The sequence below is a fragment of the Suricata suricatta genome, chromosome X (assembly GCF_006229205.1).
Source record: "Suricata suricatta isolate VVHF042 chromosome X, meerkat_22Aug2017_6uvM2_HiC, whole genome shotgun sequence".
In the NCBI taxonomy this organism is placed as follows: Eukaryota; Metazoa; Chordata; class Mammalia; order Carnivora; family Herpestidae; genus Suricata; species Suricata suricatta.
Window position 1 is genome coordinate 26,177,501 of NC_043717.1, and position 20,465 is coordinate 26,197,965.

Here is a 20,465-nt window from a genome sequence, read left to right on the forward strand (position 1 = left end):
AAAATAAGAAACTAAATAATAAAAATGAATAAAAAATAAGAATATGATACTGAAGATGCCTATAACTGCACCACCCAGTGGTAGTCCTTAGCTACATGTTACTACTTAAATTTAAACCTAAATTATTTAAAAGGAAATACAATTAAGGTTTTAGTTGCTAATAAGAATAAATTATAAAATGGTGTTCAATTTTTAGTAATACAGAAAGTTAATATTGCAAATGCTAGGATCTTTATCTCTGTGTTAAAAATTTTAACATTATTACTATATCTATCAGAAAGCAATTGTTGTAGCATATCGAGATTGAGAGTTTTCCTCACAAAGGAGATTTTGACTGGCTACTAAATCCAATTTAAAATGTCAAAAGATTAAATCCAATCAATCTGTCATACTACATTTGTCTGATTTTATTGAACTGCTGGCGTATTTTATTTTCATATATACAGCACCTCAGTCTCTAAGGAACCTCATCAACTCTGATGAAGTTGATAAATAAAAAACACCTCTGTGAAGTCTACAAACTCTATATACAAGATTTATCTGTTGAAACTTTATGGGTGCACCTGGGTGGCTCAGCCAGTTAAGCGTCCAACTCCTGATTTCATTCAGGTGGTGATCTCACAGCCTGTAGGATCGAACCTCACGTTGGGCTCTGGGCTGACAGCACAGAGCCTGCTTGGGATACTCTGTCTCCCTCTCTCTCTCCCCTCTCCCACTTGTGTTCACTCTCTCAAAATAAACAAACATTAGGGGCACCTGAGTGGCTCAGTCGGTTATCTAACTTAGGCTCAGGTCATGTCTTGCGGTTTGTGGGTTCAAGCCCCTCATCAGAATCGCTGCTGTCAGCATGGAGCTCACTTCGGAGCCTTTGTCCCCCACTCTCTGCCCATCACCCACTTGTGCACCCTCTCTCTCTCTCTCAAAAATAAACATTAAGGATAATTTGTGGATGTATAAAGGTATGTGTGTATACATACAAATAAAATGGAAATGTTGAGATAATGAGGATAGTGCCTTACACAAACGTTCTCTGTCTCTCACAGGTGAGTAGACTCAACCTCCCAAATAGCCACGACTAACTACTAGAATCGTGAAGAATACATGCATAAGAGATTCAGATTATAGGAAAAGAGGGGAAGGTGTAGGCAGAAAGATCATGAATTGGTAGTCTTTGAAAGGTTATTTCAATCCGTGGCACAGTCTGAGATGGAAACTAAGAACCTGGTGACTTCCTAGTATATATGGGTGATTTGTGGGACACAATTGATTTAACAAGATTTGTTTGACAGAGAAAGGAATCAGTAACTGCTTGTTTGCCTGATGAAGGCATTAGTGGACAACAGCCTAACTAGATAACTGAGGACAGCTTTAACCCCCACCTCAAATTCATAAGATCAAGATGCTTTCCTATACATACTTATTCCAGGAGGTTCTGGCTTGTTAAGCCTTTCTACACCAGAAGAAAATACTCCCATTCTTTGTTGCTTCTCAATCAACACTATGTAATGGAGCCCACAAACCTGACTTACATTTATGCTAACAATTTCAGACCCTTTAATTTAAGCACAAAAAAAAGAACACAAGACCTTTCACTAGAAGAAAGAGACAAGAACTTTAATAAAAATGAAATGAGAAGCTTTAAAAAGATAACGCAAAAGCTCATAAAGCCTGATACCTGTTTCTTTTTAATTTAATAAATGATTTGTAAAAGAGAAAGGTCACTGCTAAAAATAAAACATGGGTTCTGAATGACCAACCAGAGGAAGTACTTCACTCATAACGTAGAGAACAACAGAAAAAAAATGAAATCCTAAGGGAAATGATAAGAGCCTTAGAGGATAGAACTACAACATATACCATGTACAGAATATGAATATCAAAAGGAGAAAAGAGAACAGATGCAACAGAATAAATTATTAAGATAACTCTAAGACAAAAATTTCCTGAGTTTAAAAAATTATTGATTTGCTAAAATTAAAAATGCTACCCAAGTACCAAGAGTAGTTAAAGAATAATTAAAGAAACATGTTTAGACATATATTAAATCATATCCTAGTGAAATTTTTCAACACTGAGGGACAGGGTGGGGAGCAATTTACAGAGTTTGAGATAAAGAGAACAGTTTAAGTATAAACATAATGAAACTTGGACTAGCATCAGACCTTGTGTTGGCCACAATGGAAACTAGGACATAGTGGAAGCTAGATGGAAATGAAGAGGTCTAGAGCCTATAGAACCCTATTAAAAGAAAAAGAGAGATTAAAGAATGCTGTTACTTGGGTGCCTGGGTGGCTCACTCTGTTAAGCATTCAACTCTTGGTTTTGGCTCAGGTCATGATCTCACTATTCATGGGATCCAGGCCTGCAGTGGATTCTGTGCTGTCAGCATGGAGCCTGCTTGGATTCTGTCTCTCCCTCTCTCCTGCGCCTCCACCACTCATGTGTGAATGCATATGCTCTCTCTCAAAATCAATACATAAACTGAGAAAAAGAATACTGTTATTATCCAAAGAATCCATCATCACAATTGTAATAGAAAGATCATTTTAAAAATACAAGTATTAAAAGGATATACAGCCTTACTTACTTTTTTATATTTTTAATGTTTATTTATTTACTTAGAGCCAGAGCCAGAGAGAGAGCGAGCGAGCTAGCAAGCAAGAGTGTGCAGAAGTGAGAGAATAACAAACAGGCTCCATGCTGTCAGTGCAGAGCCTAATGTGGGGCTTGAACTCATGAACTGTGAGATCATGACCTGAGGCAAAATCAAGAGGCAGACAGTCAACCAACTGAATGACCCAAGCAACCCCCCACACACAAACAGATACCTTTTAGAAGGAAATTTTTTCAAGTGCTGCAGCCAAATGAAAAATAAAATAAAATATAGATTTCTACACTTGATCTTAGCCAAAAGGCCAAGAAGTGACTAAAATACAGATTTCTAAATGGGGAAAGAAAGAGTATAAAAATAAACAGTGATGACCAATGAACTCTGTGACAGATTTTTTGTTGGTGGTAGTGTTGTTAAATTTAATAGGACAACAATAGTTTAAGTGTAATTTGATTGATCACATGAGTCTATACTATACTATAATGGAAAACAATAGTAGTTAGGAACTAAAGTTATGAATTATTGATTTAAAAAATTTTTAATGTTTAATTTTTTTTGAGAGAGAGAGAGAGACAGCATCGGCAGGGAAGGGTCAGAGAGAGAAGGAGACACAGAATCCAAAGAAAGGCTCCAGGCTCTAAGCTAGCTGTCAGCACAGCGCCTGACGCGGGGCTTGAACCCATGAACCACAAGATCATGACCTGAGTCGAAGCTGGATGCTCAGCTGACTGAGGAACCCAGGCACCCTTGAATTATTGATTTTTAAAGGATTTTAACTTGGCTTGAAAAGACTGAGGAGCTGCTGAGAGAATCATACTGATGGGGAGAGCAATGTTCTTATTTAATTTTGTTATAAAACCACAGAAATAGTGGGGTGAAAGATTGTTAAAAATCAGAACCAAAGCACTAGTAAAATGGAAATGCAGAGTGTAACAACTATTATTTTGCCCCAGAATTTGGCTGCTTTCTACCTAGAATAAAAATTATTAGAAATAGAAGGATAAGATGATAAACTCACAGCTATAATTGGCAGCTTCTATACACCTCTTCCAGAACTTGCTGGATCAAGAAGACTAAACCAACCAACCAACCAACCAACCAACCAAGAAAACAAAACAAAACAAAACAAAAGCAAGAGTAGAGATTTGTTTAAAACCAACAAATTAACTTTAATCCACCTTTTGTACAAAATGAAAATGCATTTTCTTCTTTCATATTAGAGACATTAAAAAAGGTCATATATCCACATAAAAATTTAAAAAAAGAATAAAAAAAGAGATTTCAAGTCACCTTTTTCTATCATAATCTAATAATTGAGAAATATAGAAAAGAATAGAATAAACTTTGATTCTTCTTCTAAAGCTCTTAAAAAGGATGCATCAGAACTGTAAACATTGCCTAGAAAAATGTCCCTGATGGATTGCTCTATTTAAAAAAATAGGTGTATGGGCACCCGGGTGGGTCTGTGGGTTAAGGCCTGACTTTAGCTAAGGTCATAATTTCACAGTTTGTGAGTTTGAGTCCCACATTGAGCTCTCTTCTGTTAGTGTGGAGCCTGCTTCAGCTTCTTTCTCTCTCTCCCATTCTCTGATCCTTTCTTGCTCACACTCTCCCTCTCTCAAAAGTAAATAAACATTAAAAAATTTTTTAAAATGTATAGAATGAGGCAATATTTTTAAAAATGGGAAAGTATATGTATATATATATATATATATATAATTTATGGTTAAGAATCACAGAATATAGTATGAAAAGATAATACCAACTGTAAACATTTCTTATTTCAAAAGGAATAAAATTGGCAGAAGGAAGAAATGGAGAGTACTAACATTTTCTTAATATACTTCATATTGAACCCTTAACTATTTTTGTATTACATTTAAAATAATCATTGAAGCAACAAGACAGAGTTTGCAATGATAAATAAGATTTTTATGTAAGATGTTTATGAGTAGTCACAGATCCTTCCAACTGACTTTACCAAACAGGCTGTTTTTTTTACTTCAACCAAAGCTGTAGGAAAACATGTACTATTTTTTTTTAATTTTAATTCTAGTAGGAAAGCATATACTATTTTTAAGATGCTTCTTTACATTTATTTTTGAGAGAGCGAGAGCAAAAGCGAGAGCGAGATAGGGAGCATGAGCAGCAAGTGGAAGAAAGAAAGTGGGAGAGAAAGAATCCCAAACAGGCTCTGCACCATTAGCACAGAGCCCGATGGGGGGCTTGAACCCACAAACCATGAGATTATGACCTGAGCCAAAACCAAGAGTCAGAGGACCAACCAAATGAGCCACCCAGGCAGCCCAGAAGACATATACTATTTATTAATTGACTCTGAACCTTATGGAAACTGACCAAGACAAATGCTTAAGAAACCAAGATGAACACATTTTGAAAGAAATTTACATTATCATTGGAAACAACACTGATGGCTCTGGCTGTGCACTTACTTGACAAGAGTCCTGGAAGTGACTGGGGCTGATCTCTCACATGAAGAAAAGAAAATTATTTTTAGGTGTTTGAGATTCTTGAAGATGAGTAAGGAACTTTAAGAGTAAATGGAAAATTGTTCTCTTAATTAAAGGCATCCACTGTTACATCTATTTTGACAGAACTTATGAGTTCAATTTTAAACAATGAATAAAATTAAAGTAACTAGTGAGAAAAATACTCAAGCCAAAGCAGTTATTTAACTAAGTTTACAACAATGAATAAAACGGCAGATTTTTGCATCTCAGTTTTGAAATGGCTTCTTTGATGGTTCTCCTGCATTCTAAATTACTTTTGTTAAGCTCAAGAGTTTCCTATTTCTTTGGCCCGACACATGAGGCTATCTTTATCAAAGTGACCTTAATTTAAAGAGGCACTAATAACATTGAAATATAACACTAGTGTTTACAAAATTATATGACCTAATTCCAAAAACCATGAGTTTGATAACTACGGCACGTTCTATTCTCCTTCTAAATATTCACAATTATTTGATATGCCTGCAATAAAAAGTACAAAGTTACAAAAGAGAACTTTGGAACTTGACTGAAAGATGGAGAGTCAACTATAAAAATTACCATCTTGATGAACTTAGTGGGCATTTTTAGGAAGGCAGAGTGTATATTTTACTAAGTAAACTTTTGTATGCAAACTTAAGTATATGTATATATTTAAAGAGTTATATGTATATATGCACACACATGACATACAGAGATGACAGATATTCAAGTAGTTGCATATGTAGATAGATCAGTTGGCAGCAGTGTTTTATGATTTAGTAAGCTAATACACCATATGCCATTATGTAATAAATACTTTTACATTTAGTAGATGAAAGATTAATGATTCTTTAACCTAATTTTTTGGGGGGCATAAACTGTTGAAATAATTAAATTATCATGCTAAGTATAAACCAAATCAAATAAATAATAATAAACACAAATAATCTCTTTTCCTCTCCCTTTTCAGGTCAGGCTGTGCTACAGAGCTTCTTAGGGTCACGTATCCATATATCCATATATATAGGTCCTTTTTTGCTTCAGATCCAGGCTGCAGCTATTATTTCATATTTCTATCATTTATTCTTTTTCCTTTCTCTTTTGGCCTCTACTGGTAGCAGAACAACAAGGTAATTATGTTTATTAGAATCATCTTGGTAATCATAATGAAATTTTAAAAAAATCCTCAAAAAAAGGACCTGAATAGTCCTCTCATAAAGAAATTTAAGCAAGCTTTGGACTTTGTGAACTTTACCGAATCAATTTAGGGATTCCAGAGGCCTTTTGTTCTATTCCTTTCCTGATTCTTGGCTGTGTTCCAGGTAATTCATAATGATGTCCTTCTGACCTGTGAATGAATGAGTTGCTGTGTGTATATAGAAACTATTATGCTTAATGTTATTTTTCTAAAAGAATATACTTTCCCAAGTTATAAATAACTTCCTAAAATATGATAGTCAGTGAATAAAACCATTTTTTTTCTCACCCAGGATAATGCTCAGTTCATTCAGAGGGTTTTGTGAGTTTAATGACACCTTGGGCTTAATGTGCTCCACTTTACAATCAAGATAGTTTTTCCTGAAATAGCTTGCTCTCTGTCAATGTTCCAGAAAATAATTACCCTTGTATTTTCCAAAGGCAAGAATTCCAATATAAAATTGAACTGTTCTGCCTAGCACATTTTCAAGTTTTAACTCTAAGAAACTATACCATATTCACATGATCACTTTTAAATGTTTTAGATCATATGTTTTAAAAAGATAATTAACTGAGCTCTTAACAGAACTCCTTTTTCTTAAACTTGTTGTAAAAGAAGCTACAAAATAAAGTTTTGCCAAATTAAAAACAAACCACATTAATTTTTCATTCCTCAAAACTTACTTTTGCTTTTTTTGCTTTAAAATATAAAAACTGACTAAAATGATGAATGTAAAAGCAATGTGTAAATCAAAAAGCATTTGTTATAGCCATTTATTTGAAAATGAAGAATATAAGAAAACATGCATATTACTGTAAGTGCAGTATATTTTTCCAATTTGGAATCTTTACATTTTCAGTTTTCAACTTTAATAAAGCACAAAAAAAGGTAACACTTCTGTGTTGAAGCAACTATTTTAATTTTTTTTGGATTCCAAAATGATGCTATTATGGAATCTGTATATGTCTGAAACAAACAAAAGAATTTGAATCCAAAGGGTAAAAATATTTACAAATGAGTAAATGTTGTTCTGGTACAATTATTTTATATAAGTATAATATATTCATAATGTATTAGGTAGATGTTGTGATACCCTAATCCCATCCTTTTTCCATATTTGTTCATATTCATTTTTCATATATGACAAAAGAAATTTCAGAAATTTATTCTGGGGGACAATGCCTGTTGAGTCAGCATTTATTGCCTGGAAGGCCATAAAAATGAAAGGTAATCATGAGTGTTAGAGCTTTCCTTTCTCCTTCCTGAAATACAACATAGGTACTTGGCAGGAATGGTACCCCTCCATGTGAGTAAGTTTCAATAAAATACTACCCCAAATGTCAGGAAACCTCAGAAGATTCCAGACTTTATTATTTCTAGTAAACGACACTGTCATGAAATAACTAAAAAGAAAGACAAAAAATAAAGATGAATGAAAGACTATTTTAGTGCTCTCCCCAACTAACCAATAACTGTAGAAAGACAAACTTTCCAAAAGGACAATTCTTGTATAAATTCAGCTCTATGAAAAGCTCAGCGTATCTGCTCTTATTTTTTTCCCTTTCCTAAGGACCAGTAAAAACTTTCAGATAAATGGTGCACTGGCACTGGGGCACCAATGTTGTAAGAATACAGGACAAATAACTGAACTGTAGGGAATTCTACAAGAGGGTCCATTCTTTCATTTATTCAACACATTTCTATTGAATGTTTATCTATCTAAGAGGCTGTGGGAGAATCTATATATAGGAAAAATACTAGTTAACAAGATAGATAAGGTCTCTGCCCTCATGGATCCTACATTCCAACAGCAGAAGACAAATTATAAACAAGTAAACAAATAAACAGCATTTCCAGATCATGGTAAATGCTGTAAGAAAAATCATCTGGCCAATGTTATAGTGCAGGATGGAGGTGGTGAAGGGAATGTCACGAACTATATTGGACAGAATGTTGAAGAATATGTATGCTCTACATCCTGCAAGATGAATGGACATTAGCAGGCAAAGATCCAGAAAGTCCCAAGAGAAGGGGAACCCAATCGCAAAGACTATGAAATGGAAGACATTTTTGCAAGTTTGAAGAAGAGGAGGCCATTGTGGCAGTACGTTAAAGAGGCTGTTTTTCACTAAGGAAGTTAATATATTAAAGAGTCTAGATCTCTCAAACTAATTTCCCAGGTAGAAAATACTCATGTGTATCTATCTATGAGGTAAGAAGCTAGAGTGTTCATGATATTATTGTATTTCTTTATGTGCATCTGTGGCTAGGTACTAATCACAGTACAGAATCTGAATTTTGTAGAGATCACAAAGGTAGTTATAAACATTATAGATTACTGTATTTATTAAACAACACATTTATTTATATCTTGCCACCCACACATTCATAACTATTATGAAAAACTATTTGCATAGATCTCCTGGAAACTCTCCCAATTGGTTCTCTGGAAATAAATTCTTATGCATTGCTATTTAGCTAAACAGCTACGAATGCCTTTAAGTTAAGAAGTAATCTAAACCTTTTAAATTTGTATAGATATGAACTCCGAGTTTTCATTTTATCTGTATACCTTTTATCCATGGATGACTCACCACTAAATAAATATAGCTTTCCTCTGCTTTACACGTTTTAAAATAGCAATTTAAATTTTAAAAATTCACTCATGATTGTAGCATACGGTGTTAAATCTGAGAATATGGTCTGTCTGGACTTTCATTAGTTTTTTGGAGACAGCTGCCTATTACTTATTGAGTACTACACTCATAATATTAAACAAATAAAAGGGTAAAATTTATGGAATTTTTAAAAGAAAATTAAGTTGCATAATGAAGTATCTATGAATAAATACATTCGTATTATTTAAAGCAAAATGACATTTCAGTTACAATTTAAGATTTCAAAGACATTGGCTCATGAAAAGGGGCAGAAGAAATATCAGATAACTTAGGAAACTTGAAGACATTGTTATCTGTTTATTTCATGAAAATCAAACTTGGAAAAGCTATGCACTTGAATTAATTTTATTCATCTGTTCTAAGAACATGCTCCATACAATGAGAGTCTTAAGTAATCACTGAAGAATCAGAATGATTCACAGATGGTGTAAGTGATTTAATTATTTTTAACCAGTTGTTCTGGGCATGCTCAGAAGATATTGCCAACCCCACTGCAGAAGCCATCTGAGCTCCCTTCCAGCTGGTGTTCCATATTTTGAAAGCAAATTTAGATTGGAGAAAATTACACTTTTTATTGTCATGTTGCAAACGGAGGTCAAATTGCTGTGTATAAATTCTCATACTTTTTTTCCCTCTACATTGTATGAGTTATATTTATCAAATATCACGTCTTTTGTATGATTGCCATGGATTCACCAACGTTATTTTATGTTTTGTGTTGTCTGGCACATAGGAGGCACTAGATAAATGTTTATTGAATGAAAGAGATGCCAATTCAATGTATCCAAAATAAAACTTTAGTTTTCTTTACAGACTCCCAGTAAGTGTATGGAATTCTGATTTCACTGTACCCTTCTAATTATTAGGAGTGTCTCATTAAAAACAAATAAAAAATAAATGAATATAATGAAAAAATAACCCTCTGCCCAAGAGACAATATAAATTTATCTCTCTGTTAATATAATAATTTAAACTATACCCTGATGTTGGAATCCTTGCCGTAAATTTTATGGGAACTCAGGCTAGTTGCTTAACAAATTTTGGTCTATCTAGGTTGTCTTTAAGGATTAAAGATACTTTGAAAAATCTAGTGTGGCGTACCTCTAGTATGCAAGATAACTGTGTTCTCTCTCAAAAATATAACTGATATTCACAATTATTTTCCACTAGACCAAGAAAAGATAAATTTTTCCTAATGTCCTTATTTGCAATGAGAAATAGTAAACTGTTATAAAATAGTTCTACCACATGTAATCATTTTTCAACTACTGTCATTCCAAGGAAGAGAATATTTATTTTACTGAAACAAGTTATTCTGATGCCAAAAAAGAGTTATATTTATCCTAAATTTTACTGGTAAAATTACAGAATAAAACTGTATACATCAATAATGAATCAGATTCAATTTTGTGTTTATATCTAATATTTATGAAAAATATATTATTAATATGTTTACCATCAATAATATTTCCTGAATATTGTGTTAAATCACCACTTGATAGCAAAATTTGATACAGTATATTACTGTAAGAAAGGCAACTTTGTTTATTTATATATTTGCTACCAAAATAAATTGTGACTTCAGTCACTTACTATAACTTTAAATCAGAAGATGAATATACAGAATTACATACCTAATATCTCTATAACCTAACTATAAAAAACTGTATATGGATAAAAGGAATATAGTGTAACATATTTATATTAATATTTTTAAATTTATGGTGCTATTTCTATCCAATCATTTGAGGTAATATTTCTGAGGTAACATGTTATATGGACCTAATTTACAAAGCAGTGACTTTATTTAAAGTCACAAAAATATTAAATTGAAAATGACATCTTACCTTATATATAGTAAGGACTCTGAAATGGAAAGTCTTAGAAAAACCAGAGTCCTGTATTAATGTAGTTGCTTTGAATCTTTATTGCTAAGACTGAATATCCAATTTGGATTATTTATTTCAATAGTTTATATATTTATTTTTTCTTTCTGGACTTCAGAAATTTTATCCTCTATTTTACTCTGTTAATGGTTACTCTAAAACTAACATGCACAAAGAATTTTTGTGTAGGCTCTTTCTGAGCATTAAGAGGATCTTAGACTAATTTTACTCATTATTCATTCCAGAAATATATATCATGTAACTATTACTTGTTAATCATTGCTCTTTGTTCTGAAGATAAAGCAGTGGGGAAAAAAAGAAAATTCCTGCATTTTTGGAGCTTTCACTCTAGGTTGAAAGACAGATAATGAGATAAGGAGAATTAATATGTAAATATTTCCTGGTAGTACATTTTATGAAGCAAAGTAAATGGGGAAGGGTTCGAGCAATTGTATGTGTTTCACTGAGAACACTTTCAAGTAGGACTTAAAGGAAAAGGTAGCAAAGGGGGCATGCCAGACAAGTTCCAGCAAGAATGAAAGAGCCGATGTAAGTCGAGCAGAGTGATCAAGAGATAAAGTATTACGAGATAGGACCTGAGAGGTAATAAGGAACAAGGTCAAACATCCCTTGAAACTAATGTAAGGATTTTGGATTTCACTTGAAAAGAGATGGGATTCCATTGGAATATTCTGAGCATATACACACAGGAGTTCTTTTCAAATGATGTCTGTGGTTTGGGTGTTGAGGGAAAGTAAAGGAAAAACAAAGCTAGATATTTACCTGAAACTTTGAAATGACAGTGTCACCACTATAGTTCAGGGGAGAAGAGCAGTCTGGTTATAAAAATTAAGTGTTTGTGAGGTTATACTTGACATTAATGTTTTGAGACTAGATGAAAACAGCAAAGCAGGGAATATCAATAAAAAAGGGAAAATGTCCAAGGACTATGCAATGAGGCACTTCAACAGTAGAGAGGGAGGCACCACTAATAGAGGCTGATTTTTAATACATCATCAGACAACGTTATATATAGTAGATGTTTCTTTAGGTTTCTCCATTTGTTTAGTATTTTCTTTGCTCATCATTCTCTGCATCTCAAATCTTCCATCTGAGGTCATTTACTTTCAGATTAAAAACCAGCCCTGAGGAGCAACTAACATCCCATGGAATATTATGTAGGCTTTACCAATGTTTACAGAACTTATTTTTACTAACAAAGAAAAAGATGATAAAATGTCTAGTGAAAGTTAAGGATACAGAATTATTTTAACAAAACTTGAAAGTATTTTGATAACTGAATAATTTTGATAGTGGCTAATTCTAAAAAATAAAACAAAACAAAAAACCCCAACAACCTTGAGGACCCCACAGGGAAAATGGCCCACTGGTAAATTTGCTCAATTTTTGGTTGGAAAGATCATTGAGTATTATTTTAAAAAAAAAAAGTGGGGTGTGGTTCTCTAAGTAAACAATTCTAGGTTCATAGATGGTTTTTCTTACATTATTTTTGAAGACATTATTCTATCACCTTCTGGCATTTTCATTGCTTGAAAATGTGCTGTCATTTGTACACGTCATTGCTTTCTAGGTAATCTGTCTCTTCAGCTGTGTTGAAAATTCTCTTTATTTTTAGAATTTATCAGATTCATTACGAAAATAGATGGGTGTATTATTTTTTATTTTTCCTGCTTGATGTTTGCTTGATTTCCAACCTGATTACAAAGACTTTCAATATTTGGACATTTGTAAACAACTGTCCCTTCAAATATTGACTTTTATCAGATCTCTCCATTCTTTCCATGTATATTTGACCTTCTCATTCCCTTTATTATATATTTTTTCATGTTTCTATATTTTGGCCTCTATGCATTTTAGGGTGTTTCTTTTATCTGTCCTCCAATTTTCTAATTCCCTTATCTGTTATATTTAATCTGATGTTTAACTTGTCTACTAAATTATTAATTTGAGCTATTATATTTTTCAGTTTCTGGAAGCTCTATTCAATTCCTTTCAAAACTTCCTGATTGTTATTAGTTACTGTCTCCCTAATTCCTACTTTTGATACAAACTACTACTGTTTTAATAATATTTAAAATATTTCTTTTACATTCTGTATCTTGTTAATTCATTATCTTTGTCTTTGGGAGTTATATTCTGCTGTTTGATTCATTGTGTGAATTGCCATTTTAATTCTAAACATATGTTCTTAGAACTTTACCTGTGGCAATTATTTAAAGTTTAGATTTAAGTGTAAGTGAGAAAGATTTGTATTTCCTTTTGTTAGGTATATTTGATACCATCAACTCAGAGCAACTTAAACTTTATGTACACAATCATTCAAGCCAGTGACCATAATAAAAAATACTTTGGAACTCCTCCAACATTTTTGATGGTTCATTATCTCTCTTAATTCTGTAAGAAAATAAGTTACTAAATTTATACTGATGCTCAAATATCTAGTCTAAGTTGCATGGATGAGAAACGCATGAGAGTTGCATGGATGAGATCCTAAGTTTTCTTGCCCCAAGTATAAACATTACAACAAAACAGCAGGTCTTCTAACATGGGTAGAACCTATTTTATAAATAGTGGCCTTGTCTTGATTTTAGAATGATAATCCAATAGAAATTTGGAGATTTTTTTTATTGTTCTCAGACTCAATTAAATAAGCCACTTGTGTTGACATATGTATGTGCCTTGTTCTTTTAAAGGTATTTATATATTCCCTATGCTTTGACACATTTATTTTAATTCATCTAGGCCGGGACACCAATGTATTTATTTCGTTTGTGGGGTCATGTGTTTCTTAAGTTCTGTAACATTTTTGCTTGTTCTCCCTTAAATATTGTCTCTATTGTATCCTTTTGTAATTAGTCATAAAGCTTCTAATTCTGTTCTCAGTCAGGCTTTCTTCTTTTCCATGTTTTTAATCTTTATGTGGTATATTCTGATCATTGTACCATAACAACTTTCTAATGTTTTCTTCATATTAGTTGAATTATGTGTTTAACACATATGACTAGTTTTATATTTCAATGAAAAATTTTTGGTTTCTACAAGTTTTAGTTGATGTATGACCATCATAAATACCTGTATATTCTTCTGTGGTATAGTGGTTTAATAAATTTATGCTTATTTTATTCCTTGCTTATTTTTAACATATTTACTACAGAATATCTGATGGTTTTCTATTATTTTAAGTTCATGAAGTACTAAATCTCTTGACCATGTTGTTAGATGACTGCAAATAACCATCTATTCATTTCTTCATATGGGTTATAATATTTTGCTGTGAACCAATATTCAGTGTTTGTGTTTCTGTGGGACTCTGAAAAGAATGATTTATTGTATGATTCTGTGAGAAGACTCCACAGGTTTCAAAAATATTGGGACCAATTTGGTGTAAATTTCTAAGTTGAGGAATCTAGAAGCTTATGGTTAGTATATAAATTCAGACCTCCCACACTCAGTTTTAATTATCCAAGATCTTTCTTCTTCAGCCAGAATCCTGGGCAGATGAATTGGGCTTGTGGGTAGGATTTATCTATTTCCCCTCTACATGTCGAGTAAAGTAAACTTCTCCATGAAGTTTCTATGTTTAGACAGGGCTTTCATTTACATTTCTATACTAGATGTCGTATAAGGACATGTGCAAAAGGTCTCTGAAACTTTCTCTTAACTAGTGGACCCTCAATCCAGGTTCACCATCACATGAGATAAGTGTTCATTAATGGCAAAGAGAGGAAAGGAAGTTTCCATTAGATACTGTGAGCTCAGCTACAACTTTAAAATGGTTTTAAAATTATATATTTTATTCAAAATTTCCTTACATTTGTTAAGAGGGGTGAAGGAATCAGTCAGTCTGGTACCTTCATGGAAGGTGATTCTAGTTAAACACATTCTATTTACCAAACAATGATTAAATTGATTCTATTACTTAACTAGAGACTAGAAAAAATTACTATAGAAACAGCAGTAACTATTATGATCACAATCTAGGAGATATACAATCTTGGCTTATTTGATTTCTTTCTGAGCTCTTGTGATATGTTACTACAAAATTGAAGCCGAGAGGAAGAAAACTTTAGAAGCAGCTACCTCCTTGTTCATTTTCCTTAGCAACAATTATTAGGTTTTTGTATTCACAACTCTGTTTACTAAAGAACATTCTGCCTCTAACTAAGAAAATTATTTATGTTCTCAAATTCTCCAAGGATGTTGCATTGGCAGCTGACAATCTTTGTTGTTATTTCAAGGTAAAGGAAAAAAAAATCTATGTGGCAATTATGCAAAGAGGATGTTTACTCCTTAGTATGAAAATTAGTTGATTGTCATTATGTGATGGGAGCAAATATACCAAAAAATGAGTAATGGAAAATCCAATCTACCTTCAGATGTTGTTTTACATGTGGTGATGGCAGTCAGCTCTGTGGTTACTGTCCTTGTGAACCAATGTTTTATTTTAAGAAAATCCAAAGTAACAAAATCATACTGGTACAGTGATGGTTTTCCCTTTTTTTTTTTCCCTGAAGAACCCTAGTTCTTCACATCCACTTGAACAGGAATCTTATCATAAAACTGAAGTGAAATTTCCCCTTTTGTACTGCAACTATCCAGATGTGAAAGTCTACAGAATCTATTCCCCTTGTAGAAATTCATAATCACATTTGCATATCAAAAGCCCTGCAAAGTTCTGGAGTGAGGAAACTTTGCTTAATTCAGTGTTTCTCAAACTTATTTGGATGCTGGATGTTTTTCTTTCCTTTGAATAACACCCACCATATTTCAAGAAGCACTGAGTTCAAGTGTGTTACCTTCCACTTCTTACATGTGTCCTCGGACAAATATAATTAACCTCTTTTACATTTTTTACTGTAAAATGATAATAAAAATAATACTCAGAAGGACTATTAGTGGAAACAGACTAGATATACCTGAAAGCTGTTTACAGATGTAAAGTTCTATTCAAATTCAAACAATTTTTAAGTTAGTGGAGTAATAATCACACCAGAAAAGAGTTTTCATCTTACAAAATTATCACATATAGACTAATTTATATAATACATTTCTTTGGAATTTAAAGTAAATCTAATAACAAAATTCATTTTCTATCAACTTTTTAAGAACTCGTATATTTTTAAAATGTGTACTTCTAATGTTATTAACATACCTTACTGCAATTTACTCGGATAAACTAAAAGCTATCCTGCACAATATAGTATTATAATCCTTCTCCTACTGGCTCTACCACCATAATGTTAAATTTCACCTTGTATTCTCTCAATATACCTACTTCTGGAAGTAACTATAATGAAATGTGCCGTTCTAGAGAGTCCTCTTAAACTACCAATTGTAATGAATACTTATAAGTATAAAAATATCTTTAAAATACAAAAAAAACCCTATTAAGTATTACTTATCCAGATTATAAATCAAAGTCCTATGAAATGATTACGGTCACTAAATGGAAGGATGACTGTGCTACAGCACTCGCATAAAAGCCTAGGTGAAAAATAGCCCATGAAGAAACTGCATACACAACCCCTAAAATCGAAATGGTGTTGGTGTACTTCAGTATAGAGAGAAATGTTCTGCATCTGTGACAGGAGAATGGCAAAAAGGGAGACAAAGTTGGAATAACAGAATAGGCAGGAACCAAATCATGTAGTAGCTCACAGGATTGCACTGAAAGGGTAATGAGCATCAAGGGTTTAATAGAATCTCATGACTGCTTTAGGAGCACTCTGGCATCATCAGAAAGAACATAGTGTAGGTGGGGATAGGCAAAGATTAGAGGCTGTTGAAGGAACTCAGACAAGAGATGATTATGCTGAAGACTAGGGTTTCCACAATGCAGATACTGAGGAGTGGTCTCATGAAAGCTGTATTGTGTGGGAAGAACCAGGAGAATTTGAAATGAATTACATGGATAATACAAGAGAAAAGAGCAATTGTGCATAATGTCTGGGTTTTTTAACTTAAGTGACGGGGTAATTTACCACGGAGTTTGATAGGAGCCAAATTATGTGGAGGGCACAACCAGCTAATTCTTGACTTGGCTATGTTATGTTTGACATATCTGTTAGGTATCCAAAGGAAGAAGGTGAATAAGAAGTTGTTAGATATAAAATGTTGAGTATCAACATCATTTACTTAGTATTTGAAACCACAGGATATCCAGGGCAAGTGAAATTGTTGTATTTAAGAAAAGGAACATTTCTTTTCCATCTTTTGCTCAGATGTGTACATTATTTTTGCTCCCATGCCTGGGACAGGTCATGCATATAAACCTATTGCAAATATTTACTACATTTTTTTTGCTTCCTAAAAACATGATAACTGACAATAATTCAGACTGAAAAATTAGGCACACACCTTATATTTGTTGTGATCTTCCAGAATGAGCCTTTCATTTATTGTATTCTTCTGTAAATTGAGTCCAATCATTTCTACATTCTCCTAGCACTCCATGTTTTCCTTTGCAGTACTTGCTACAATTTTAGTGGCTGAGTACAAGATTTAATGAAGAAAAATCCTTCTTTATATGTATAATTCTATATAGTTTTATATAGCTTGCTCTTTCTTCCTGGCTTCATGCTCCTTTTTTTAAATACTAGAACATTTAGTAATTCCACAAGAATATAGAGGTAATAGATTCTCAGTTTTGTTTATCTGAAAATGCTTGTATGTCTGAAAATATTTTGTCTTCATTCTTGAATTACAGTTTACAGGACATTTGAAAATGTGCCTAGTATGTTGAAGATATTAGTCCACTGTCTTCTAATATCTATTGTTGTTGAAAAGTTTACTGTCAATGTTGTGACCCCGTAGGGCTTCATTCTTTGGTCTTCAGTAGCTTTTATAATGCCTTCCTGATCACGGATGTTGTGAGTTTCATTCAAACTTAGTTGGGTGTGACTTGTCCGTCTGATTCCAGACTAGCTGACCTTTATTCAACTTGAAGACCCACGTAAAGTGAGAGTTATTCAATGTTGTTATATGCCACTCATTTATATAAAGTATTGTCCATTTCCCAAGCTACTTTTTCAATCTGGAACTCTTTTCAGGCAAACATTTGAGCTTTTTAATTCCATTCTAAGCATCTACCAATATTTTCAGCAAAGCAAAATTTTCCTCAGCATCATTCAATTAATACATTCATTTTTCTTCTCTAATGAATCCACTATTTAAAAATTGTTTGGGTTATTATTTTAATAATTATATTTAAATCTCTGAACTTGTTATCTTTTTAAAATATTCCTATTCCCTATGCAAAATGGCTTGTTTTATTGTAGGAATTCCATTCCTTCCTTTAAAAAATATTTTTGAACATTAAAAAATTCAACAATTACTTTAAAAAAATGTAAACACTGATTTTTAAAAAAAATTTTGAGAGAGAGAGAACACTCAAGTGGGGGAGATGGGCAGAGGGAAAGAGGGAGCGAAGCTTAAACAAACTCCATACTCAGCACAGAGCCCAGTGCAGGGATCAATCCCACGATTCTGGGATCATGACCTGAGCTGAAATTAAGAGTCAGAACCTCCACCAACTGAGCCATGCTGGCTCTTCTTAAACACTTAGTTTAATGTCCTTTCCTGACTGTCCTCTTGTCTCTAGTTTCCTCAGAAGTGCATTCTTTTATTTTTTGGCAGCTGTTAACATAATTCATGGAAAGAATTTTTTCATAATCACTGTAATTTTAGTTGGTGTCCTTATTTTGCTTAGGAGTTCCACACCAGCCCTGGATTGTGGTGGTACCTTGTGCAGTTTTTTGGCTGCATGTTCTTAATCTCCAGGAAATTAACTTTCAAATGCTGTGATTATGCTTAATAAAAATTATACCTAGTTTTCTGTTAAGAAATTTTCAAAGCCTTTGGTTTTTTTCTTATCTCTTTCTCTATGGAGATAAGAAGGAGATAAGAATTTTATTTTTAAATTTTCTTAATGTTTATTTATTGTTGAGAGACAGAGAGAGATAGTGTGATCAGGGGAGGGGCAGAGAGAGAGAGAGAGAGAGAGAGAGAGAGAGAATTCGAAGCAGGCTCTAGGCTCTAAGCCGTCAGCACAGAGCCCGGGGCTTGAACCCACGAACCGTGAGATCATGACGTGAGCTGAAGTTAGATGCTTAACTGACTGAGCCACCCAGGGGCCCCAGAGATAAGAATTTAGATACAGCACCCTGGACATACTTATGGGGAATTATTCCTTCATGGGTAGAATTACCACCTTTGCACAGAATTTCCTGCAAATAGTTTGTGACTCTAGATAAAACTACCTGTTCATGGATTACTGAATCTATTTTGTAACCTTCAATGAACAAAATATACCTATCTGTTGCTAATAACATTATAAGTCTACGATATGGCCTATAAAGATAAAAAATTTAAAAATAATGTCCCTTTTCCAATATTCATGTCTATACAGAAAGAAGAAGAAAAAAAGTTTTAAGCCGTTGAGCCTTATAATACAGCAGGTGTTTTACCAAACTACCATATTTCATTATCACAAGTCCATATCCCCATTGTCCCGATGAGGGAAATCAGGCTGAGAGACATTTATCTATGAGCATACAGCTAGCAGACAGACTAACTGGGATTCATATTCTGGGCTGTTCATCCTATAAAATGGCCTTTATACTAGAGCACACACGTGTTACAAAACATCCTATGGAGAAGTTCCTTGTTTTCAGTTTGTAATCGCTTCTCGGTTTCACAGAGCACCAGGGACGCAAAACAACAAGCGTATAGGAGAAATGTCTTCTATTCTTAACCAGGACCAGGGATTCCACGTCCCAAATACTTGCATTCCTCCCAATGTGTTTTCCCTTCTCTCCAGTCTCTAGGATAGTGCTGAGGACCATTATCTGGAGATGCTTGAAACTCTGCTTTGGTCTACACTCCTGTCTGGCCCAGGGCTGCCTCACGGCTTTGTCCAAGTTCTAGGCCTTGTCTAAGCTTTATTATCACCATATGTAGCTCTGACATAGATATATTCCCTGAAGTGCAAGAATCGTACACTGCTTAGTCCAGTTTTAAGTCTTTATCTCTGAAATAAAGAAAATAAATTTCTCATTTTAAACACAGCTCTCAAATGAGAGGCACTCCATAGTACCACCTACAATCTTGAGTTGTTACTCCTGAGATATCAAAGACTAAATGAAAATCACTGAGTCCACACAAAGTCTAGAATTTACATCTAGAGAGAACAGAAAGATGAGAGCAAGTGAAAAAGAAGCAGGGGGAGGTAAAGAATATTGAATTTGTGACTACCTGAGCAGCATGGGGGCCAATGTAGGATTATTCCAAAAATAACTTTTGGTTAAGCTGTTCTTGTGGCTAATTTCAAATGGCCTCAGTGTATGATAATTGGAAAAAATGACTCTAACCAGGTTGCGGACATGTGAAATCACTTTTTTGATATATATGAGTAATCACTGGAATGAAAAGACACATCTTGGATCTCTCTGTCCCTCTCTCTCTATCATATTTTAGGCCTAATTAAAATTCAAAGTCAAATATAACTCTAATATTAAATTGATTATTCTTCATACATATTGTTATTGCTTTGTTATCACAGATGTAAAAATACGTTGCCAT

At 33.5% G+C, this 20,465-nt stretch overlaps 1 protein-coding gene and 1 pseudogene across 9 annotated transcripts in view; both read right to left on the bottom strand.

Moving 5' to 3' along the window:
• The window catches only part of DMD (dystrophin), a 1,657,593-nt gene that overhangs the window by 1,153,620 nt on the left and 483,508 nt on the right, over positions 1–20,465 (bottom strand). The window lies entirely within an intron of this gene.
• On the bottom strand, positions 2,850–2,927 carry LOC115284413 (annotated as a pseudogene).